We start from the raw sequence: 20,510 nt of genomic DNA, 5'->3' as shown, positions 1-20,510 counted from the left end.
TCAGTACCAGTAACTGCTGCTCTGGGCACTGAGTGGCATCTGTCTACACCTTAATAAGGCACTTCAGTTTCACACCCATTTGAGAGAAAACAGGAATTTTGATTTCTGAAGGCCATTCATATCTGGCGTCCACTTCTTTAGAAAACCTCGTGTACTGGAGATACTGTCCTCTGTGAGATGGGGACAAAGACAGCGCCTAGGCCCAGATACGATCATGTGGACTAAATGTGACATCCGTCACCCAGCCACCATTACCATGTGGCTGTTCCCCAGGCCCCCAGGCTGCTGGTCATCCCACTGTCACAGGTGGTAGGAAACACATCCAAACACACACAGTCTTACTGCTTCTTGGAGTCCGGTGCCAACAGCTTCCTTCGGGAACATCTCTCCTCCTCCCATGCAACCATGTTCCAGGGAGCCTGTAGACGCAACACTGATGTCACCATGTCTCCAGGCCCTGAGCTGGCTCACTTTTGCTGAGCCTTCACAGAGCAACAGGACCATGATGAGATAGTGGCTGCAACTCCAGAAAGAAACTGCTGTAAGTTTCTATATCAGATCCTCTCAATGGGAGAAAGTGTCACGAAGTACAACACGGAAACTAAAAGACCAGAGCTTGAGTTAGGCAAATGAGAGTGTAAATATTGCCTCTGCTCCTTCCGGCTGTGTGACTTGGGGCTAGTTACTCAACCTCTCTGAGCCTCTGCTATAAATAGATAGCAATAGCTGCCTCACAGCTTTGTTAGGAAGACACTATAGGATACAACTATGTTAAGCACTTAACACAGAACCCAGTCCATAGGAAGCACTAAATAAAAGTTCGTTGTTATTACATTATTATCAAATGCAAGCAAACAAACCCTACCATGACATCTGTTTTACAGGTTAATAAAGTTGCTTTAAATGGGTTTTCTCAGGGCGCCTGGGTGGCTCAGTGGGTTAAAGCGTCTGCTTTCGGCTCAGGTCATGATCCCAGGATCCTGGGATGAAGCCCTGCATCGGGCTCCCTACTTGGCAGGGAGCCTGCTTCCCTTCCTCTCTCTCTGCCTGCCTCTCTGTCTACTTATGATCTCTGTCTGTCAAATAAATAAATAAATAAATAATCTTTTTTTTAAAAAAAAAGATAAATGGGTTTTTTCTCCTACTCTGTCGGTCTGCTGTTCGTGGTCTTGAGACAAATCAACCAGCTCTTGGAGTCTCTTTCAGGGCAGTGTGCCTGGTGTGCATAACTTGGAGGCTTGGCAAGGCCCGGAGGCTAACAGGCTTAACTAGATGTGCTAGCTGCACACACCAGAGGAGACACCTGAAAAGTCTATTTGAAATGTCTAAGGAAGAAATAATTTGGCAAGGAGATGGAATCAGGAGAACTGACCCACCCTGCACCTCAGTTTCCCCATCTGCATGCAGGGAGGGGGTAATTGGACTTCACACTCCCCTCTCGCACCTCTGACCTTCACAAGTAAAGCCATCTGATTCTGGCAGGACCACCTCAGCCGTTCGAGCGAGCACCGGCCACCACTTACTCTCACATAGCTTGGGAAAGGTTGGCATGCAGTGCCCTTCTCTGGGCAGAGTTTTGCAGGACTTGCCAGGCCCACGACTAGTGCTATGTCCACTGCCCCTAACCTCCCTAGGATCCAGGAATTGCAGCATCTCCCACACCACCCCACCACTGCCTCCACCCCGTGTCTTCCGACCCAGTGTCCCACTCCACTCCTTGCGGGGAGGAGAAATTTTCGAAACAGGGGCCCTGTTTCCAGCACAAACTGCCCAAGGTGTTCAGAAGGAAAGCTTCTTCTTTCCAACTGTGGAGAATCATTCTTTCACACAATCAGGGGAGGAAAAAAATAAATAAATAAACAAAACGGAACAAAAAAACTGGCTACAAACCTTCGCTTTTTTTCCCCCTGAATGAAAACTTGCTTTGGGGTTAGGGAAACATCGCCACCTGGTGGAATGATACTGACATAAGTACACCGGCGTCTCTAAAGGACTGAAATCCCAGAATCCCAAAGAGAAAGACCTGGAAGAGCTTGGATCCGATTCCCTTCCTTGGGCCGAATAATAGCAATGTGGTAGAGGCAGTTTGTGTCAGAGCTAGAAACCAGACCTACTGAGCCTTTATGCGAGTAATTTTGGCCCTGGCTCTCTCCCCTTCCCTCAACATACACTCGCCTCACACTTGTTTTAAGATTTTTTAAAGCTTTTTATGATGTTCAATTAGCCAACACACAGTACACCATTAGTGTTTGATGTAGCGCTCAACAACTCATTAGTGTTAACACGCAGTGCTCATCTCTCACACTTGGACTTAAACGGATTCCATAACTGAGGCCAGCACGGACAGGATCGTCCTCACTCTGCATGCCCCCTCTTGCTTTTTATTGACTTCACGGAAGGCAGGAGAGGAAGACCAGAGGCATTTTCAACTGACAACCGGCACAGAAAGGAGACAGGTAGGAGACCAAGAGGGGAAGAGAGTGGGCAGACGTGAGAACCCAGAATGCTGTTCTGTGCTTTATCTTTCCAACTCGGGAGTCAGTGATGGTGATGTGATGGGCTTGATCCGTCATTTCATCGTCGTCGCTCTCGGGGGCCAGCAAGAAACATGTGACACAACAACAGTGAGTGCTTCCGTGTCTTGTTTGGCATACTCGTGTCTCAAAGATGGTCTGTTCTGTGAGTTGCGTAGAGAAACCCTAGCGGTTGCTGCAAAGGGTAAAAATCTAGTATGTGTGAATTGAGCTTAGTACAGACAGAGTCATTTCCGCCTCCTATTTGCAAATAACTTCACAGTTTACTACATGCTTCATTCCATTTTAAATGATTTAATCCTTACAAACACCCTCTGGTGGGAATAATGAGTCATTACGAAGGAGGAAATAGAGGCTCAGAGAAGTGAAGCAATTTTCCTGAGGTCACACAGCCACCAATGGCAGCTCTGGGACTTGACAGGAGGGGGAAAACAATGGTTAATCCACCGTGGGCCGGGCAGGGTGCAAAGAGCTCTGCACACAGCTTCCGGGGCTTCTCTACTCAGGGAGTGACGAGACCGCGCTCAGCCGGTCCTCGTCCTTCTGGCCCGACAACTACAGAAGCATTTCTGCGGCTGCCACATCCCACAGTTCTTAGGTTGACTGTAGGACACACTGGAAAGCCATAGGACATACATGTTCATCGGGTCATGATCTCAGGGTCCTGGGATCGAGTCCCGGGTTGGGCTCTCTGCTCTGCGGGGAGCCTGCTTCCCTCTCTCTCTCTGCCTGCCTCTCTGCCTACTTGTGATCTCTGTCTGTCAAATAAATGAATAAAATCTTCAAAAAAAAAAAAAAACTGACTTAGAGGAATAAATAAATAAATAAAACTGACTTGGAAAAATGTTGCCAGATATCGGCCTCTCTGAGAAAGAGGTGGGACGCAGAACATCTCACTCTAGCAGAGGCCACTGGCCTGGGTCCGGGGGCACTGTCAAGTGGACTTTTCCTCCAGTCCCCACCTCAACCATTTCCAAGGAGCCCTTGGGCAGAGGCCCTGATAGAAAGGATTCTTCATGCCTTCTCGTTTTATAAATACAGGGTCTTCTCGGCTGCGTTCTCCCCTCTACATGTCAAGACCCAAAGCCCAGTTCTCAAACCACTTCCCTCCTGCATCTAATCTCCCTCGACACATGGGTTCATCTAGTCTCACGCCAGTAAATGCAGAGTATCTGCTGATGATTCCTAAACTCGTGCCAACACCCAGGCTCTCCCTCTGCATTCCAGATTCATATATGCGGCTGGGTACCCCACATCTCTACCTTGTCGACTAAACCATCAAAACTGCCAAGTCCACATCCAAACTCCTGGTTTGGCCCCAACCCTTCCCACCGTGGTCAATGGAAGTCCCTTCCATCCAGTTCCTCAGGCCAAACCCTGTGGAGTCCCCCCCGGGATTCCTCTTCTCTCACAGCCCGCCGCCCATCCAGCTTCACTGCATTTCCAGAGGCTGCTGATTCTCACCACCACTCTGGGGCCCACCCGCCTGCACTACTTGAGGTCAGTCTTCACCACAGAGCTAAATGTGCCACCCAAAGCGATGAGAGGAAATGGGGATTCTGTGAGAACAAGGCGTTGTTGAGGGCAGGACTAGCAAAAAAAAAAAAAAAAAAAAGGTCCCTGACGAGCCAGAGGGTCATTACAAGGGCACCGGACACTCTGGGAACCAGGTGTGCTGAGAAGAAGGGGCTTCCTCCCAGAGATAGGAAAACAGGCTGGGGGGCAGGGGGGGTTGGGCACACGGGAGAGCATTTGAACCAGCTCATGACAGCAGATCGTTACATGCTCAAAAATCTTGCAAACCACTTAAAACAACCATATTAAAAATGAGATGATAGCGGCGCCTGGGTGGCTCAATTGGCTGAGAGTTGGACTCTTGGTTTCAGCTCAGGTCACGATCTCAGGGTGGGGAGATGGAGCCCCACGTTGGACTCTGGCGCCTGGCACAGAGTCTGATTGAGATTCTCTCTCTCTCTCTCCCCCCCTCCTCTCAAATACATAAATAATAAGTCTTTAAAAAAATTAAAGGTTATAAATTTATAACTAAACAGATTCTATTCAGAAACAAGGATAGGAAATACCAAAAACACATCAGTTCTTAATTATCTTACCGCGTTGTCCGGTGATGGAGGGTTCTGGAGGCGACTGACACAGGCCGTGGCTGCATAGTGAGAACACCGTCCCAGGAGATGCTGCTGTGTCTCTCCTAACAGCTCTCGGTTTAGGGATGGCATCCTGGAAGATGGGAATTGGCCACCGTGGGAGTAGTGACATCTTACAGAAGTCAGCAAACACCACCAGATCAAGGCCTGATTTATTGTTTTGTTGACTCTCTAAACCCAGCTTTGGCAAAAGGTATTCTGTAAAGGGCCAGACAGTAAATATTTGGGGCTTGGTGCCCATACACTCTCTAACTTACTTCGGCCACTGTAAGGCAAAGGCAGCTGCGACAATATGGAAAACCACAGAGCAGAGTGTTCCAATAAATTTGATTTACAGTAAGAGGTGGTAAAGTCAGATTTGACCCACAGACCCTTGTTTCCAGATCCCTGGTCAAGACTTTAAAGAAAGTATTAGGAAAAAGTTAATAACGTCGATTAAATTTTTAAAAAGTGTTTATAGCCAAAATGTTATGAGTAGCACACGTGCACGCGCGCACACACACACACACACACACACGAAGTATTCCTCCAATATTTGAAAAAAATCATCTCCTTCTGGAAAGAAGTTGTCTTTGTCGTTGACAAATGATTAGAGACCCAACATCCAGCTTTGTGGTTTTGCTTTCTTCTCACCTATTAACATAAAACATCAACCCACATTCATGTTGGACCTGCACTCGTTCATCAGTTGAAAGAGCAGATGGGAGAAACTCAAGATATATGAGCCCAGGGCCAAAGTCAAGACCATTCCATGGGAATCTGTTGGCTATAAGGAAACTACAATAAAGAGTTTTGTATCATTTGTGATTTATAAATTGTTTTTGCACATCCTTTATGTTAATAAATATTTACCAGCTTTCCACTCGACTTCATGTACTTTAATCTATTTTGTTATGGCCTAGGCCAGGTAACACAGGGTTTTTACAACCCTTGCCATAAACAATATTTTTTCTTTTCCTCCTTTCAGCCCTGCCCCATCACAGAAGGCCCCCCACCAAAGACATGGTCTGAATTCCCAAGGCTTCTGCAAGAGACTTTCTCGTCTAGAAGTCAAGAGATCTATAAGATCCTGCCCCCCTTTTCAAACTGAATTCAAAGTTTCCATTGGAAACAAGTGACAGTTGACCCTTGAGAAACATGGGAGTTAGGGGTGCTGACCCCCAACATGGTCAAAAATCTACATAGAACTTTTCTTTCCCCAAATATATTACTAATAGCCTACTATTGACTGGGAACTTTGCTAATAGCATAAACAGTTGAGGAACACATATTTTGCATGTTATATGTATTATATCCTGGTTCTTACATAAAGTAAGCTAGAGAAAAGATGTTAAAAACATCATTAAGAAGTGAAACACACACAAAAAAAGAAGTGAAATACATTTACAGGATCCTACTGTATTATTAAAAAAAAATCTGCATGTAAGTAGACACATGCAACTCAAACCCATGTTTTTCTTTTCTATTTTTTTTAAACTCATGTTTTTCAAGGGTCAAATGTACTAGCTAGTTCCTACACACTTGACCCTTGACCCAGGAGGTGAATCCTATTTTCAAAGCAAAATTATATACATGTTCTGACATTGTTTTTATATATGGAAATTAAGAATGTTGTATGGAATTTAGGTCACAGTGTTGTATTCTCGGACTCTGTACCTTCTGGGCCCACGACTAAGAAGTTTATTAATGAGGTTTTAAAGCATCAATAACAAATCCATGAAGATCAACAATTTAGGAGAATAATTAGACCTAAAGAATAAGAAAAGAATTTCAAATGTGTAACTCTTGTTTCTAAGGAATACAATTTCTGGCCCAATTTAAGAATCAGGCTATCCAAGAATAGTGTTATTTTAAGTCTGTTTACAAAAACACAGCCTAATTCTGGGATCATTAAAGATACTGCTGGGTATAATGGAGTTAAACAGTCCACTGTTTAAATTTAATTGTTTAAATTGTAGCTCTAGGATTGTGACCCTAAGAACTGTGTGAGATTCTAGAGCTTCTCTAACTTCCTCATATTTTTTCTTAAAGATTTTATTTATTTATTTGACAGAGAGAGATCACAAGTAGGCAGAGAGGCAGGCAGAGAGAGGGGAGGAAGCAGGCTCCCTATGAGCAGAGAGCCCAATGCAGGTCTTGATCCCAGGACCCTGAGATCATGACCTGAGCTGGGCGCCCCTAACTTCCTCATATTTAATTTTGTTTGAAGACCCTGTTTACATCCCTATAGCCTTATTAGGATGCTCGTGCTCTTAAAAGCAATGATTATGTTTTCTTTTTATATCCCAAATGACTGACATATTACACAGTATAATTCAGGAGCTCGCACCGCACAAGGAAGAGGTTCTTCACAATTATTAGGTTACAACTTAGCATCCCCAGCCAGCGCACTGGGAGAGAAAGGGTGTGTGTGCCCTCTGACCCTTGCACAGAGAAAGAAGCAGTGTTGGTAGATCAGAAAGAGAGCTGGCCGAGCCTCTTGACAAACACATCCTGAGTCCCTCCACTTGTCCCCATCTCCCTCAACTGCCACCTGGATTATGACATCTGGAGCAGCCATCCCTTGGCTCTCCCCAGGTCCACTCTTGCCTCCTCCCATGTAGTGTCCCCACAAAAACCCGAAGGAGTTTTTATTTATTTGTTTATTTATTTATTTTTAAAGATTTTATTTTTTTTACATAGAGAGAGAGAGACCACTAGTAGGCAAAGCAGCAGGCAGAGAGAGAAGCAGGCTGCCGGCCGAGCAGAGAGCCTGATGCGGGACTCGATCCCAAGACCCTGAGATCATGACCTGAGCCGAAGGCAGAAGCTTAACCCACTGAGCCACCCAGGTGCCCACCGAAGGAGTTTTTAATAAAATAAATCTCATCATTTCATTGATAATATGATGATTTGTTCATTCACTGATCAAACCTCTTCATCTTTGACAAGCCTCTCCTTATCCTCAAAGATAATTGTTAGGTTTCTAATAGAGCACTCAAAAGCTTCACACTCTGCTCCTTGACCTGGTCCCCACTGGGCTTTATGGCACATCATTCCACTCTGTTCTGATCACACTGACCTATGAGCCCCTCACTAATGCAAACCCCTTCTCGCCTCTGAGCCTTTGCTTATGCTCTTCCCTCCCTCTCTCCCTTTCTTACACCTCATTTCATCTGGCTCACTCTCACTCATCTTAAGGATCTAATATACCATCTCCAGAAAACAGTCTCTGACTCCCCAGAATGGGACATAGCACCTCATACTTCTTCCTCATGGCACTTCTTTCAAAGGTATTTAACAAATTACTTGTAAAATTATTTGTTCGATGTCTGTCTCCCTTGGCTCAACTAGACTCTGCGTGAGGCCAGAGATGTGTGTGTCTCCCCTCCCCGCCCCGACAATATCCCCATCCCCTAGCACATAGTAGATTCTCAGTAAATGTGTTGAATGAATCGCTGGAGAAGCTTTATTCTCTGAAATTGTTGCCTCATTTACAAATGGCAATAATGCCCACTTCACAGGACGGCCATGAGGATTAAACCATACAACTCATGTCAAAGCTCTATCATGGTGTCTGGTATATGGTAGACATTTAATAAATGTTTGTTAAGTGACTATAAGCACTACAGCTTCTAAAATGGCACCTCTTTAAATGGGCCTCATATGAAGACTAGGCTAGTAATTAGCACTTGTGAAGGTTTCTTTATTAGGTGATTAATACAACTTAAACCTTGGGTGTTGAGGCTAAGGTATTATTAAGACAAGTGCTGTTGATTGGCACTTGCTGGGCACAGACAGTGGCCTCGTGCCAAACCAGGACACTCAACAGTGTTGTCCTGGGGGATGGGTTCACCACAAGCTGGGGAAGTAGAAGGGGGACTGTTTATGTGCAAGGGGAATCCTGGTGTACTAACAGAAACACCACCATGGTTCCAGACCAGTGGTTACAAAATTCAGCCCAGAATTCAGAAAATTTATCTTTTGCTATTTCTTAGAATGTTCGTAGTTGGTGAATTAGAGCCAATTGAGGAAATAAACTCAAGAGACAGAAAGACACGGAATCCAGGACACACTTGATCCAACCCAGGAAAAATGAGACCAGAATTCCTGAGATGATGGAGGAGAGGTCAGAAACCCAGGAAAACAGTGGAACAGCCAACAGGAATGACCACCAGAGCAGGGTGGAGGGTTCTGGGAGAGGAGTCAACTGGAGAAAAGCTGAGATACTACCTGATGGGACAATGTGATTGAGAGAAAAAAAAATCTTACTGAAATTTGGAGAAAGGAGTTGGGAGAAAAATTGGTGACAGGTGCTTGGAAGACTAAGCAAAGGAAAAATGAGGTCATTGTGAATGCAGGAGTGACATGGAGGGCAAGGGTAGAGGATGAGGACCAGTTAAAGAAAGAATATCTACTCTTAATACATTATGTGTATGTATTATCTCGTATCTTATATCTTATATCTTAATACATTACGTGTATGTATATCAGCTGTGAACACCCTTTGTGTAGTTTTCACATAAATAGTGACCTTGACTTACTCAACACGCTGATATTACTACCTGGAGGACGGGGACAGGACTTTGAGTATAGATGGAGAGAGGGGGCATGGCAAGAGGAAAGTACTGTAAGTGACTGATCGAAGTCATCATTTTTGATGGCAATAAACTCAATCAATCAATGAGAAAACCCATTTAAACATGTTGAGAATGATGGAGGTAAGGACCTGAAGCAGCAACTGAATATATTGGATTGCTGAGCTAGGAAGGGCTAAAGTCAGCTACTATAAACCTGTGGCACTATTTGAATGTTTGAACTAGAAACACGTATTCGTTTTATAAAAAAAAAAATCAATAAAATGAATTTTAAAGAAACAAAGGAGGATGTGTGGCCAACAGTGCTTGAATGATTTATTTTTATTTTTCTCTATTTCCCAATTTTTTAAAAAAAGTCCACCTTTATATTTTATACAGGAGAAAAATCAAATCAGCTTCTTGAAACAGAACATCAGATTTGAACAGGAAGAGAAATTGGGAAGCAGGTGTAGGAGAGAAATTGTAGAAGGGGAAAAGAGATTTCCAGGGTGATGGATTAAGTGATGAAGGATATGTTTGATTCAGAAGAACATCCTTCTTTCTCCCCAGTACATGCCCACCAGCACCCACCCCATCCCAAATTACTCTAGCATCCAGGTCCCCCAAATTACAGGGTCCCAGGTGCTCTCCACACCACCCCCTCACCGTGTCCCATCACTGAGTCAGTGGGCAATGGGTGTGTGTTTTCCTTAGTCCTGACCTCTTGCTATCAACAAGAGTCACAGCACACTGTGCCTGCGCTAATTCTCCTTACAGCCCTCAGAACAGGGAATGTGCAATTAGGAACTAAGAGTACTTAATGAAGATGCAGAGGACAGGTAGGAAAACTACAATAGTGAGCACACTGGCTGTGGGGTCTCCCAGACTTGGTTTGAATCACAGCTCTACACCTACAAGCTACCGGCTATGGGACCATGAGCAAGTCACTTCCGTCTCTGGGTTTACCCATCTGTGAAAGAAGAGAGTAAAAGAGCCTCCTTCAAGGGGTTGTTGGAAACATCAATGGAGACAATGCAGAGTGTCTGGTCTATTGTCAATGTCCAATAAATGCCACCAGTTTTTATCTGTGCTTGTTTGGGGTATGAATACAGGAACGTCACCACAATTAAACAGTCTTGGCATACATGCCATGGGCACTCTCCATAATGGTAAATATTTTAAACTAATTTTTAACTAATTTTTTTTTTTTTTTTTTTAGTTTTCAACATCATTGAAAACCTGGTTAATGGCACTAAAAGGCTTATAGTAATAACAACAACAAAGCAGCAAGTCCCTGTTCCCCTGCTCTTACTTCCCACATCCTGTTTGCAGAGGCAAGTTTTGCCTCTTTTGGCTTTTCTTCTGGTATTGCATTCTGGTATTTGGACATATTTCTTTTTCTTTAAGATGTTATTTATTTACTTGACACAGAGAGAGAGAGAGATCACAAGTAGGCAGAGAGGCAGGCAGAGAGAGAGGAACAGGCTCCCCGCTGAGCAGAGAGCCCAAAGTGGGGCTCGATACCAGAACCCCAAGACCACGACCTGAGCTGAAAGCAGAGGCTTAACCCTCTGAGCCACCCGGGCGCCCTGGACATTATTTCTAAATAATGTCCCTATGCTGCTATTCTCTCATATGTCAATTTTAGACATTATTGTCAACGAAGATTTAGATTTGGCTCTCTTATATCACACTGTCCCTGCCCCTTCCTCCAAAATGTCCTGATTTGGGGTTAAATGATTAATCAGTGGCTATGTATATATTATTCAACAATTAGTCAAGTAGTAAAGCATGATTGCATTTCCTTTCTTGAAGACCTTTTTTATTTTTGTTTTTCCAAGAGTTAAGCATTGCCTTCTTTTTTTTTATTTACTTTTTATTTATTTTCAGTATAACAGTATTCATTATTTTTGCACCACACCCAGTGCTCCATGCAATCCGTGCCCTCTCTAATATCCACCACCTGGTTCCCCCAACCTCTCACCCCCTGTCCCTTCAAAACCCTAGGGTTGTTTTTCAGAGTCTATAGTGTCTCATGGTTCACCTCCCCTTCCAATTTTCCTCAACTCCCTTCTCCACTTCATCTCCCCATGTCTTCTTTACTCTTCATTTGTTTGACTTTCTTTGTGCCTTCTGCTATTTTTTATAACTATTGGGACATATCTGCTACATACATTTTGAAAACTACTTCCAAATGCTTAAGCTGATCAGATAGTCCTTCGGTTTCTTCCTCTGGTGCTGTCCCTTCTAGAGCTCTGTTCTTGGGAACCCCCCACCACCAGCTGTGCCCTGTACTGGGTGGCATCCTTATTTTCCAGACCCCACTTCTACTTTCTTGATTTAGGTCCTTGTTTTGGTGAAGTACATTTTCCAGCATCTTCTGAGATCAGGTACATTGGAGGTAAAATTTTAGATAATATTTTCACCCCTCCCTCACATCAGGATTTTGGTTAAACTGGATATAGAATTCTAGTTAAAAATTATTCTCACTTGGAAATGTTAAGGCATTGCTTCTCTTCTTGTAGCATCCAATATTGTCCTAGGGAAGAAGTCTGATGTCATTTGGAGTCCAACTCCTTTATATGTGACTTATTTTTCCCTTTGAAAATTTTTAGGGTCTTCTTGTCCTAAAATTTCACAAGGGTGGGTTTCAATGAAGATTTTTTTTTATCTATTTTTTTCTGAAAACAAGGTGGATCTTTTCAATCTGGAGATCGATGGTCTTTTGTTGTAGAAATTTTTCTTAGAATATTTCCCCCTCCCTTTCCTCTGTCTCCTGAAATTTCTTTTGGTCACATACCACCTCCTGAGTTGATTCTGCATTGTTTTTGAAATCTAAAGTATTATATTCTTTCAAAATAATACTCAAACCTTCTGCCCAACTTTTTACTTTTATTTTGTTGTTCACTTTTTAAATTTCTAGGAGCTCTTTTCTCTTCTCTAATTAATCTGTCTCCACAGGAACTTGTACTTGTTTCAGGGATGCAATATATTTCTTTATCTCTCCAAAGAGTAATAATTATATAAAGGTTTCTGTTTTTTAACTTACTTTCTTTCCCTGCCAGATTTCTTTTCTCTTTACACCATCAAGTTTCCCCCCCCTCTTTATTTTATTTCTTTTTCACACTGGAAGTTTCTACAAAAGTGAGCCTGTCTTGGGGTGCCTCGATGGCTCAGTCTATTTAGCATCTGACTCTCGGTTTTGGCTCAGGTCATGATCTCATGTGAGATCAGCCCTGTATAGGACTCCATGCTCAGTGGGGAGTCTTCCAGAGATTTTCTCCCTCTGCCCCTTACACCACTCGTGCAAGTGTGCACTCTCTCTCTTTCCCTCTAAAATAAATAAATTTTAAGTGATCCTGTCTTTCCATAATTAAGACTAAAGTACCATATAATAGATTAGAAGGTATGCATTCAGGGTGAACCCTGACCAGTGGGCATCCCCAGAAGCTGATGAGGTAGTGAGCTGCCTTTTTCCTGGGGAACTCCCAAAAGTAAAGATCTTACTAAGAAAATGGGTATTTTCTTTTGGACTAGTCAGTTTCTCCAGAAATAAATATTCCAGTCTTCTGCATAGGACAGGATGATCTGCGAAAGGGGCTGACCCAGGCCTGGCTGTGAGCATTCTGAAGAGAGCCAGGGTCTCAGCTGTAGACCTGTATTTCTCCCTTATTTTCAAAATGGGATTCCACCCTGAACTTGGCTGTCTCTAGGTCTCCCCAGCTCAGAGGAAGGGGCAGGAAAGAGTCTCCTGGTTGCTTAGCATGAGGAAAAATAAAGACTTAGCAACTAAGTTCTCTATATTTGGAATTTCAAGAAATCCCCCCTTTATTGCTACCACCTGTAGCACCTGGTATCTCCAAGCCTCACCTTCCTATGGTTCTGACCAGTAATGTGGCTTGTTTCTCACAGATACTAATCCCCATCCCCCTGCCTTAGTCCCTTAGGTCATTGCTCTCTCCATTCTGGTAAATCAATCGCCCTGTCTCCAAATGTTTCCCATATTCCAAAAGGTATTGCTATGTCTCCAATGACCTCTCTTCTGCCTTTCTCCTTGTCTTATTCTGCTCTTTTATTTGCCAAGGTATAATTTACACAACATAAAAATCATTTTAACCATTCTGAGGTACAGAACACAATGGCAATGAGTACATTCACAGTGCTGTGTAACCACCACCTCTCTCTAGTTCCAAACATTGTCATCGCCCCAAAAGGAAACCCCATATGTAGTAAGCAGTCATTCCCTGGTCCTTCTTCCTCTCACCTTCTGGAAATCACCAACCTGCTTTCTGCTTTTATAGATTTGCCCATTTTGGATGTTTCCAATAGACAGAATCATACAATATGTGATCTTTTGTGGCTGTCCTCTTTGACTTCCCATAACATTTCAAGATTTATCCACATTGTAACATGTATCAGCGCTTCATTCCTGTTCATAGCTAAATAATATTCCATTGCATGGATATACCATATTTGTGCACCTATTTGTCAGTGGATGGACTTATCTCTTCTCTTTTATTCCTATCCTGTCATCAGGGGTGGGAGTTGAAAAAGAGAGATGACATATGTGACAGGTAGGTCTGCCACAGTTCACCAAAACAATCTCACTAAGTTTGGATACAAGCTCTAACTCTCCGACCACACAACAGCCTGGTTTTCATTTTAACCTCTTCTTTAGGAATCTGTCCCGTGACCAGTCCCTGTTGGAGTGACCATAAAAAGGATGCAGTCTACCCCATCAGAGTCATGAATCAAAATCCATTCCTCTTCTCTGGCCTGGGGTCTCTCTGCCAAAGAAAACCCCAAAAATGTGGTTGGGAAGGCAATTCCAAACTGTTTAGAATAGCATGACTGGCTGGTTATTTAACCCCAGGAATATTTAAAATTAAGTATAGAACTGATAAATTTTTTCAAGTCATTAGAATATTTATATTAAAGAACAATCCCTCAGAGCTAGTATTTTAAGAGCACATGATCTTCCTCTACAGAATTCCATATTCCATACCCTAGTCATTTTGAGACATGAGCAACATCCCAGTTAAAGAATTAGTATGAGGAGATAAATGTATATTCTTAGGTGTCAGCACCCATTTTCAGAATATTCAAGGTATATACCATGAGGTCTATAGAAAAGGATTAAAAGGGGTACCTGGGTAGCTCAGTGGGTTAAAGGCTCTGCCTTCAGTTCAGGTCATGATCTCAGGGTCCTGGAATCGAGCCCCACATTGGGCTCTCTGCTCGGCGGGGGCCTGCTTCCTCCTCTCTTTCTGCCTGCCTCTCTGTCTACTTGTGATTTCTGTCTGTCAAATAAATAAATAAAATCTTTAAAAAAAAGGATTAAAAATAGAAAATTATGAGGTGCTACCATATTTGGAATTCCCTAAGGAGATTAATTCCCAAGTCAGTATCTAGATCGAAAGAGTTAGGGGTGCTCCTGAGGAAATGTCAACCTGAGACTCTCAAAATTCTTAATTGCATGAAATCTGAACCATCCCAGAGAGGGTGAAACATATTTCCCAGAAACCCAGCAAATAAGGTTCATGGAAAAAACAAAACAAAACACACGCACAAGCCCCCAGAAAAAGAGCCTAAGGCAAGTTCTTGTTTTAATTCACCCTTACTTATTGGTACTGTTGGATGCAACGCTAACCTTCCTTTGTCCTGATTTTGGAAAGGAGGGAGTCCTTCCTCGACACCTCTCTTGAGATCTCATGCCAGTGGGGATTCGGCCCTTCTAGGAGGCTTCTCCTGTCACTTGGGAAGCAGAGGCACAGAGCTGCATCGTGGATTTCCCAGACCAGAACTTTCCAGGGGCCCCGCCTGACCAGCTTTGGGCCTTTGTTCCAGATTTGTACAAGCACATGAGTTTGCTCTCTACTACGTCTGGCCTCTCTCACACCTGAAAAGACGTGGGCCACCTCTTGAAGAAGGCCACAAAGGGCCACACTCTAGGTTTCTAGCATCACCTATCCTCAGGGGCTAAGAAGCAGGTTCCTTGACATGAGAACCAAATAGCCACTGGCAAATAATATGGCCCTGCGGGGAACAGAGGGCTGGTTCATCTCCTGGGCCTATGTGCAGGCAAGGAGAGCAGCAGACTTACAGAGAGACAGAGGCACGGGAGCCCGACAGGACGGCACAGCAGCAAAACAGGTCAACAAGGCAAAGAGGCCAGGCAGGGAGACAGTGAAACAAGCTAGTCAGTGTATTTGTTGGGTGGGTACATTCTTAGGAGAGACAAGGGCAGACACTGATGGTGCAGTTCCAGCAGGGACTGCAAAAGAGCTTCCCCTTTGGGTCATAGTCACCGCCCCCCTCAATGTGATCCTCCTTGTAAGTGTCATCATCCTGTCACCGTCACCATCAGTTCAAATAAATCTGAATGAGTGAAGACATGTACGCCGCTTTATTGATCACACCCAATATGACCCCCCGTAACTATCCCATAGCATCACCCACATCACCGTCAGCACACCAAACCCGGGGGTCAGGGCCAATAAGCATGTGCCTCATGTCGGGTACTCCGTAAAAACGAGGAGCCCAGCCCAACCCTCTAGGAACTCATTCTCATGAGCAGCGTCATTATTGGCTAGAATGTATTGAGTACTTACCATGTACCAAGCACTGTGTAAGGATTAACCCTTACAATACCCCAAAAGGCATGAATGCTCTCCCATGATGAATGACAAAATAGATTTAGAAAAGCTAAGTGATGTATACAAGGTCACAGAGCTAAGGAGGGGCAGCACTGGGATTTGAGCCCAGGCTCACGACTGACACCTCACCATGATGCATTTTGTCTCCCACCTTCTCCAGTTTTGGGGCACGTACAAGGGGACCCATTGAAGGCAGCAAGAAAATATTAGAACTGCCACACATTCTTACTTATCATTTTATCCTCTAGTTTCTATTTGATATGTGTTTTCTGACATACTTAGTCACCATTATTGTGTATATATACAGTTTTTAAATAAATAATTTCTATTGTGGATACATGCTTAATTGTTTCCTGATCAAAGTATGCAGTCAAAACTTCTTGGACAGAGCTAACATGACCACCCCACATAGCTGAGCAAATGGAAAAGTCCATCAGTTGGGTCTGAGCTTACCTCTGGGGAACTCTAGTCAACATCTATAATTCTGAACCATGCTAATAACTGGGTTCGGCAGAATTAAAGTCTTGATTTCAACCAGTGACTAAAAATTTCAACATATCCTTCGGAATGGCCTCTCTTTAATTTTACCTGTTGCCATTCTTACTGCTAACACGCCTGTACTGGTAACAATTAACATGTATTAGTTTAACAAATTTTTAATGAAGGAGAAATAGTTTCATCACTTTCTAAGTCCTCTCTGAAAATGTCCCAAAAGTTTCTTCATTTTAAAAGTAGGTATAGGCTTTTCAAGGGAACGCTTAATTTCTAGAGATGCGTAGTACAAAATGTAGGTGTGAAATGACAGGCTGTCTAAGATTGCTTCAAAGGAAATCTGGAGGCAGCAAGTGGCTGGGGATCAGAAGAGGCAGAATTGGCCAAAGGTTGATCATTAAGGAGGTTTAGAGATGGATATCTAGGTATGTAAGTTATTTGGCCAACTTAAATGTTTTAGTTCCATAATAAGTAGTTAAAAATAGTTAAGATGTAAAGAAAAAGAAAAGAAAAAGTTTATGTATTTATTTATTTATTTTTACTGAGCACTGTAAGAACTTACCTCTCAGTTGAGAAAGGAGAATGATCAAATGTGGATTTCACAGAAATTATTGTAAGCCTTTTCGTGTCTTCCTAAAATCATGAGTTTGTCTAGCGAACATGCGTCCATTGTTTGCTATTATGTTAGAATCAACCACACACAAGATATAATAATTAGGAGAGGTGGGGAAAGGGGCTTGATTTTAAAACAACCATTGCATGATCTGTGCAAGGAAAAACTCAAAAAAGAGACAAACGTCATGGATCATTGAAATGATGTCCTTTGCAGACACTTTTCAGCTGATACTTTTGGCGTGGGCACCAAGGACAGGACCTCCCACACACAGGTAGCTCTCAAGGCCGAGACCGTTGATTTGGATTTGATTGAAATCTGAATGACATCACTCAGAGGGACATGTGGCAGCTTAAAGGACCCCAGACCATATCTCAAGGCAAACAGTGAGATGCAGACCAGCATTCCCACAGGGACAAGAAAAACCAGCAAATGCCGATTACATTGCCACTGAAATTAAACCAAGGGCAGTTCACTAAACAATGCATAGAAGGCAGGAATGGTTGGTGTTCACCATGGCCCACAGCCACTAAAAAAGCACAAAATCGCTCCCAGGGCAACACTCATCTGTTGGCCATCCCCCCTGCTCCAAGAAACCAGAGCCAACCCTGCCAAGAGGCCTTGGGCAAGAGTCCTTCCGGAGTTCAGCCTCCAACTCTCTTCAATCCTTTGTGTTCTGAGTAAGAATTTCCACACTGAGAGCTCGCTTCCAATTACGCCCCGAGATAATATCAAAATGATAGGTAAAAATAGGCCCAGCTTTCTGGTGGGGCAGCCAAAGCACACAGTGCCACAGGGAGAACGCAGGCTGATTGGGATCTCTAGAGGTTGTGACGTCTTCTTGGAGAGCAGCGGAGGGCGGTGGGAGCAGTGTCATCAGATTGGGCTACCGAGAAAGCCACGGGGAGAGAAGCACACGAGTGCTCGTTGCGACATGAGCTTTCCTGGGAAGGGAGAGGGTGCGTCCACCTCTCCTTGACACTTGGGACCAAACCAAAGAGGAGCAGCCAAGCTGACGTGAGAAGGTTAAAGTTGGCCAGTCCCGCCAGGGGCCTGCATCATAGTGGATCCCAGGGAACAAAAACACAGATTTGGGAGAGCTTCTAAAGGTCACTAGGGTCCACCTTTTTTGGCAGAGGAACCAAAGTTTTGGGATGGGGGATGCCTTTCCATAGATTCTCCATGACCTCCATCAGTGAACCTCGATGCTGCCCCCAAATAAACACATAATATAAAGGGAAAATGGTGTGCTTGCTCTGCATGTGCGGCTTCAAGGAAAACTCCTGTTTCCCCCAAGGAAGACATCAATGTGCCTAACCTGCCCCTACAGAGGAATTTTGGAACTAGCCCTGTCTGCTCACCGCCACAAAGAGCCAATGCTTGAATGGACCCCATAAACTGTCAACGTCTGAAGAGACTAGGCCCTCCCAGCACACCCCTCCATGGGGAAAGCCACACAGCTATCAATCACACAGCTGTCAGTCACGCAGCTGTCATTGGTGCCATCTGAAACACTGTTCCCAGCCATTTGGTGGTTCAAATCATGAGCCTGAAAATGTCCTTATTTCCTTGAAGCCAGTTGTTCCTCTCTAGAATCTGCCCAAAGAAAGTGAGCCTCAACAGGATAAAAGTTCTACACAGAACTGTTTTCATAACACAGCATAACACTGTTTTCTCTAACACAGCAAACTAGGGAAGATTAAGAATGAGTGATACATCCACTCAACCCAGTAACACTCAGCCATTGCAAAGACGTTTATACAGAGGATGCAGCAAAATTTTTTAAAAATGCTTGTAATATTTTAGATGTAGCTGACAATGTGAAGAAACCAAGATGCTGAATTCCCTATTCATTAGGCTATGTTGGTATTTTTTAAGAAGACCCATTTATAAAAATAACTAGAAATGATCCTATTGGTAGGAGGAATGTAGACTAGTCAAGTTCATAGAGACAGAAAATAGAATAATGGTTACCAAGGATGGGGGAAAGGGAAACAGAGAATCATTGGTTAACAGGGACAGAGTTTCAGTTTGGAATGATGAAGAAGTTCTGAAGATAGACGGTAGTGAAGACTGCCCAACAATAAAAAGTGTCCTTAATGTCACTGAACTGTACACTTAAAAATGGTGAAAGTGGTAAATTTTATGTTTGGTATTTTTTGCCACTATATTAAAAAAAGTTGCCCCAAAAATGACTAGCTGGAAATAAACTAAAAAGAAACTGTTTTTGAGTGGGAGACTTTTGCATGATTGTTTTTTCTTATTTCTAATTTTCTGTGTTGTCTAAAATGTATATAAGAAATATATTCAGTTGATCTTGGAAAATTTAACAATCCTGATTTTAAAAAAATAAATTTCAACATGCTATTAAAAAACAATGTCTCTAATGTCTCTCTCTAAGTTTTTCAGGGCAATAATAATCCACATTCCTCACTTAGGTTAAATACCACACCTTGCCTGATTACCCTGACCATTTTACAGGAGAGAAAACCGAGGCTCACAGAGGTTGGGTGACTTGCCAGGATCCACGTTTTTGCCAGGGATGGTTTAGATGATTCCGACTATTGCAAACCCAGGCTGTTTATGCTGGAATGGCCAACACAGATCACCGGGACTTCACATGTATTCTGCCCTCAGACATAAGCTCTCCAAGACGTAGAGAAAGAGCTTGTCCATTAAATGACATTCCAGCCAGCTTCTACCTTCCTTAACTTTTGGGCTTTCATGCTAAAAGAGAAGAAGTAAGAGAAAAAAGAAAAGAAAAGGAAAGGAAAGAAAAAACTCTTGGATTTAATAAAAAAAAAAAAAGACAATTTCTTAATAGATCTTATAGCCAGCCAACAAACATCAGTAAACTTTCCCCAGTCTCTGCTTCTCAGGATTAGGACCCTGAGGCTTTGAAACTCTGAATCATTAAGGACTCAGTTATGTTCAAGAGGTGGGACACCCTGAGGTAGGAAATTTAGACTAATCTATGTTGGAATGGTTTTTGACAGCGAGAGCTATTAGTGATTTAATATCCTAATTTCATTCATTTTCATCTATTAGAATATTGAGTTACCTGGAGCATGTATTTCTCCCACATTCTAACTGGTTTTTCATTTCAAATGAGGCAGCAGAGTGTCCAGGGGTCGTGTATCAAAGGGTCTGAACGCTTCAATGATGAAGGTGAATTTCACACCTGTTGATGTTCTAGGCATCCCTTCGCCTTTGGGGATCTTTGCGTTCTGGAAATGAAAAATCTGTCAGTTTGTGTCAAGTGCAAGAAGTATTCTTGAATTCTTTGCTAAATTCATTGAAACAAAGGAAATCAATTCTGGTATCCAGCACCTAGTAATTAAGGAACAACGCCTCATTACTAATGAAGAGAATATGGAGTAAGGAGAGGTCTCAGCCAGAACTCCTGCCAAGCCCAGAGAACCAGCTTGGTTGGAGGAGGAGGAGGAGACAAATAGATACCAGTGAGTCAGTCAAGTTCAGTATACACTGACAGCCAT

The 20,510-nt window shown here is 43.2% G+C and overlaps 1 long non-coding RNA gene across 1 annotated transcript; it reads right to left on the bottom strand.

Moving 5' to 3' along the window:
- Positions 1–2,297: 2,297 nt before the first annotated feature.
- LOC309873402 lies at positions 2,298–20,235 on the bottom strand. Its single transcript, XR_014316344.1, has 3 exons — positions 20,075–20,235; positions 4,646–4,769; positions 2,298–2,709 (listed from the first exon to the last, which is right to left on the bottom strand). It is a non-coding gene; the product is annotated as an uncharacterized lncRNA (long non-coding RNA).
- Positions 20,236–20,510: the final 275 nt, after the last annotated feature.

This window comes from Mustela nivalis (assembly GCF_964662115.1).
Source record: "Mustela nivalis genome assembly, chromosome: 9".
Classification (NCBI taxonomy): Eukaryota; Metazoa; Chordata; class Mammalia; order Carnivora; family Mustelidae; genus Mustela; species Mustela nivalis.
This window is presented reverse-complemented; position numbering and strand designations above follow the sequence as displayed.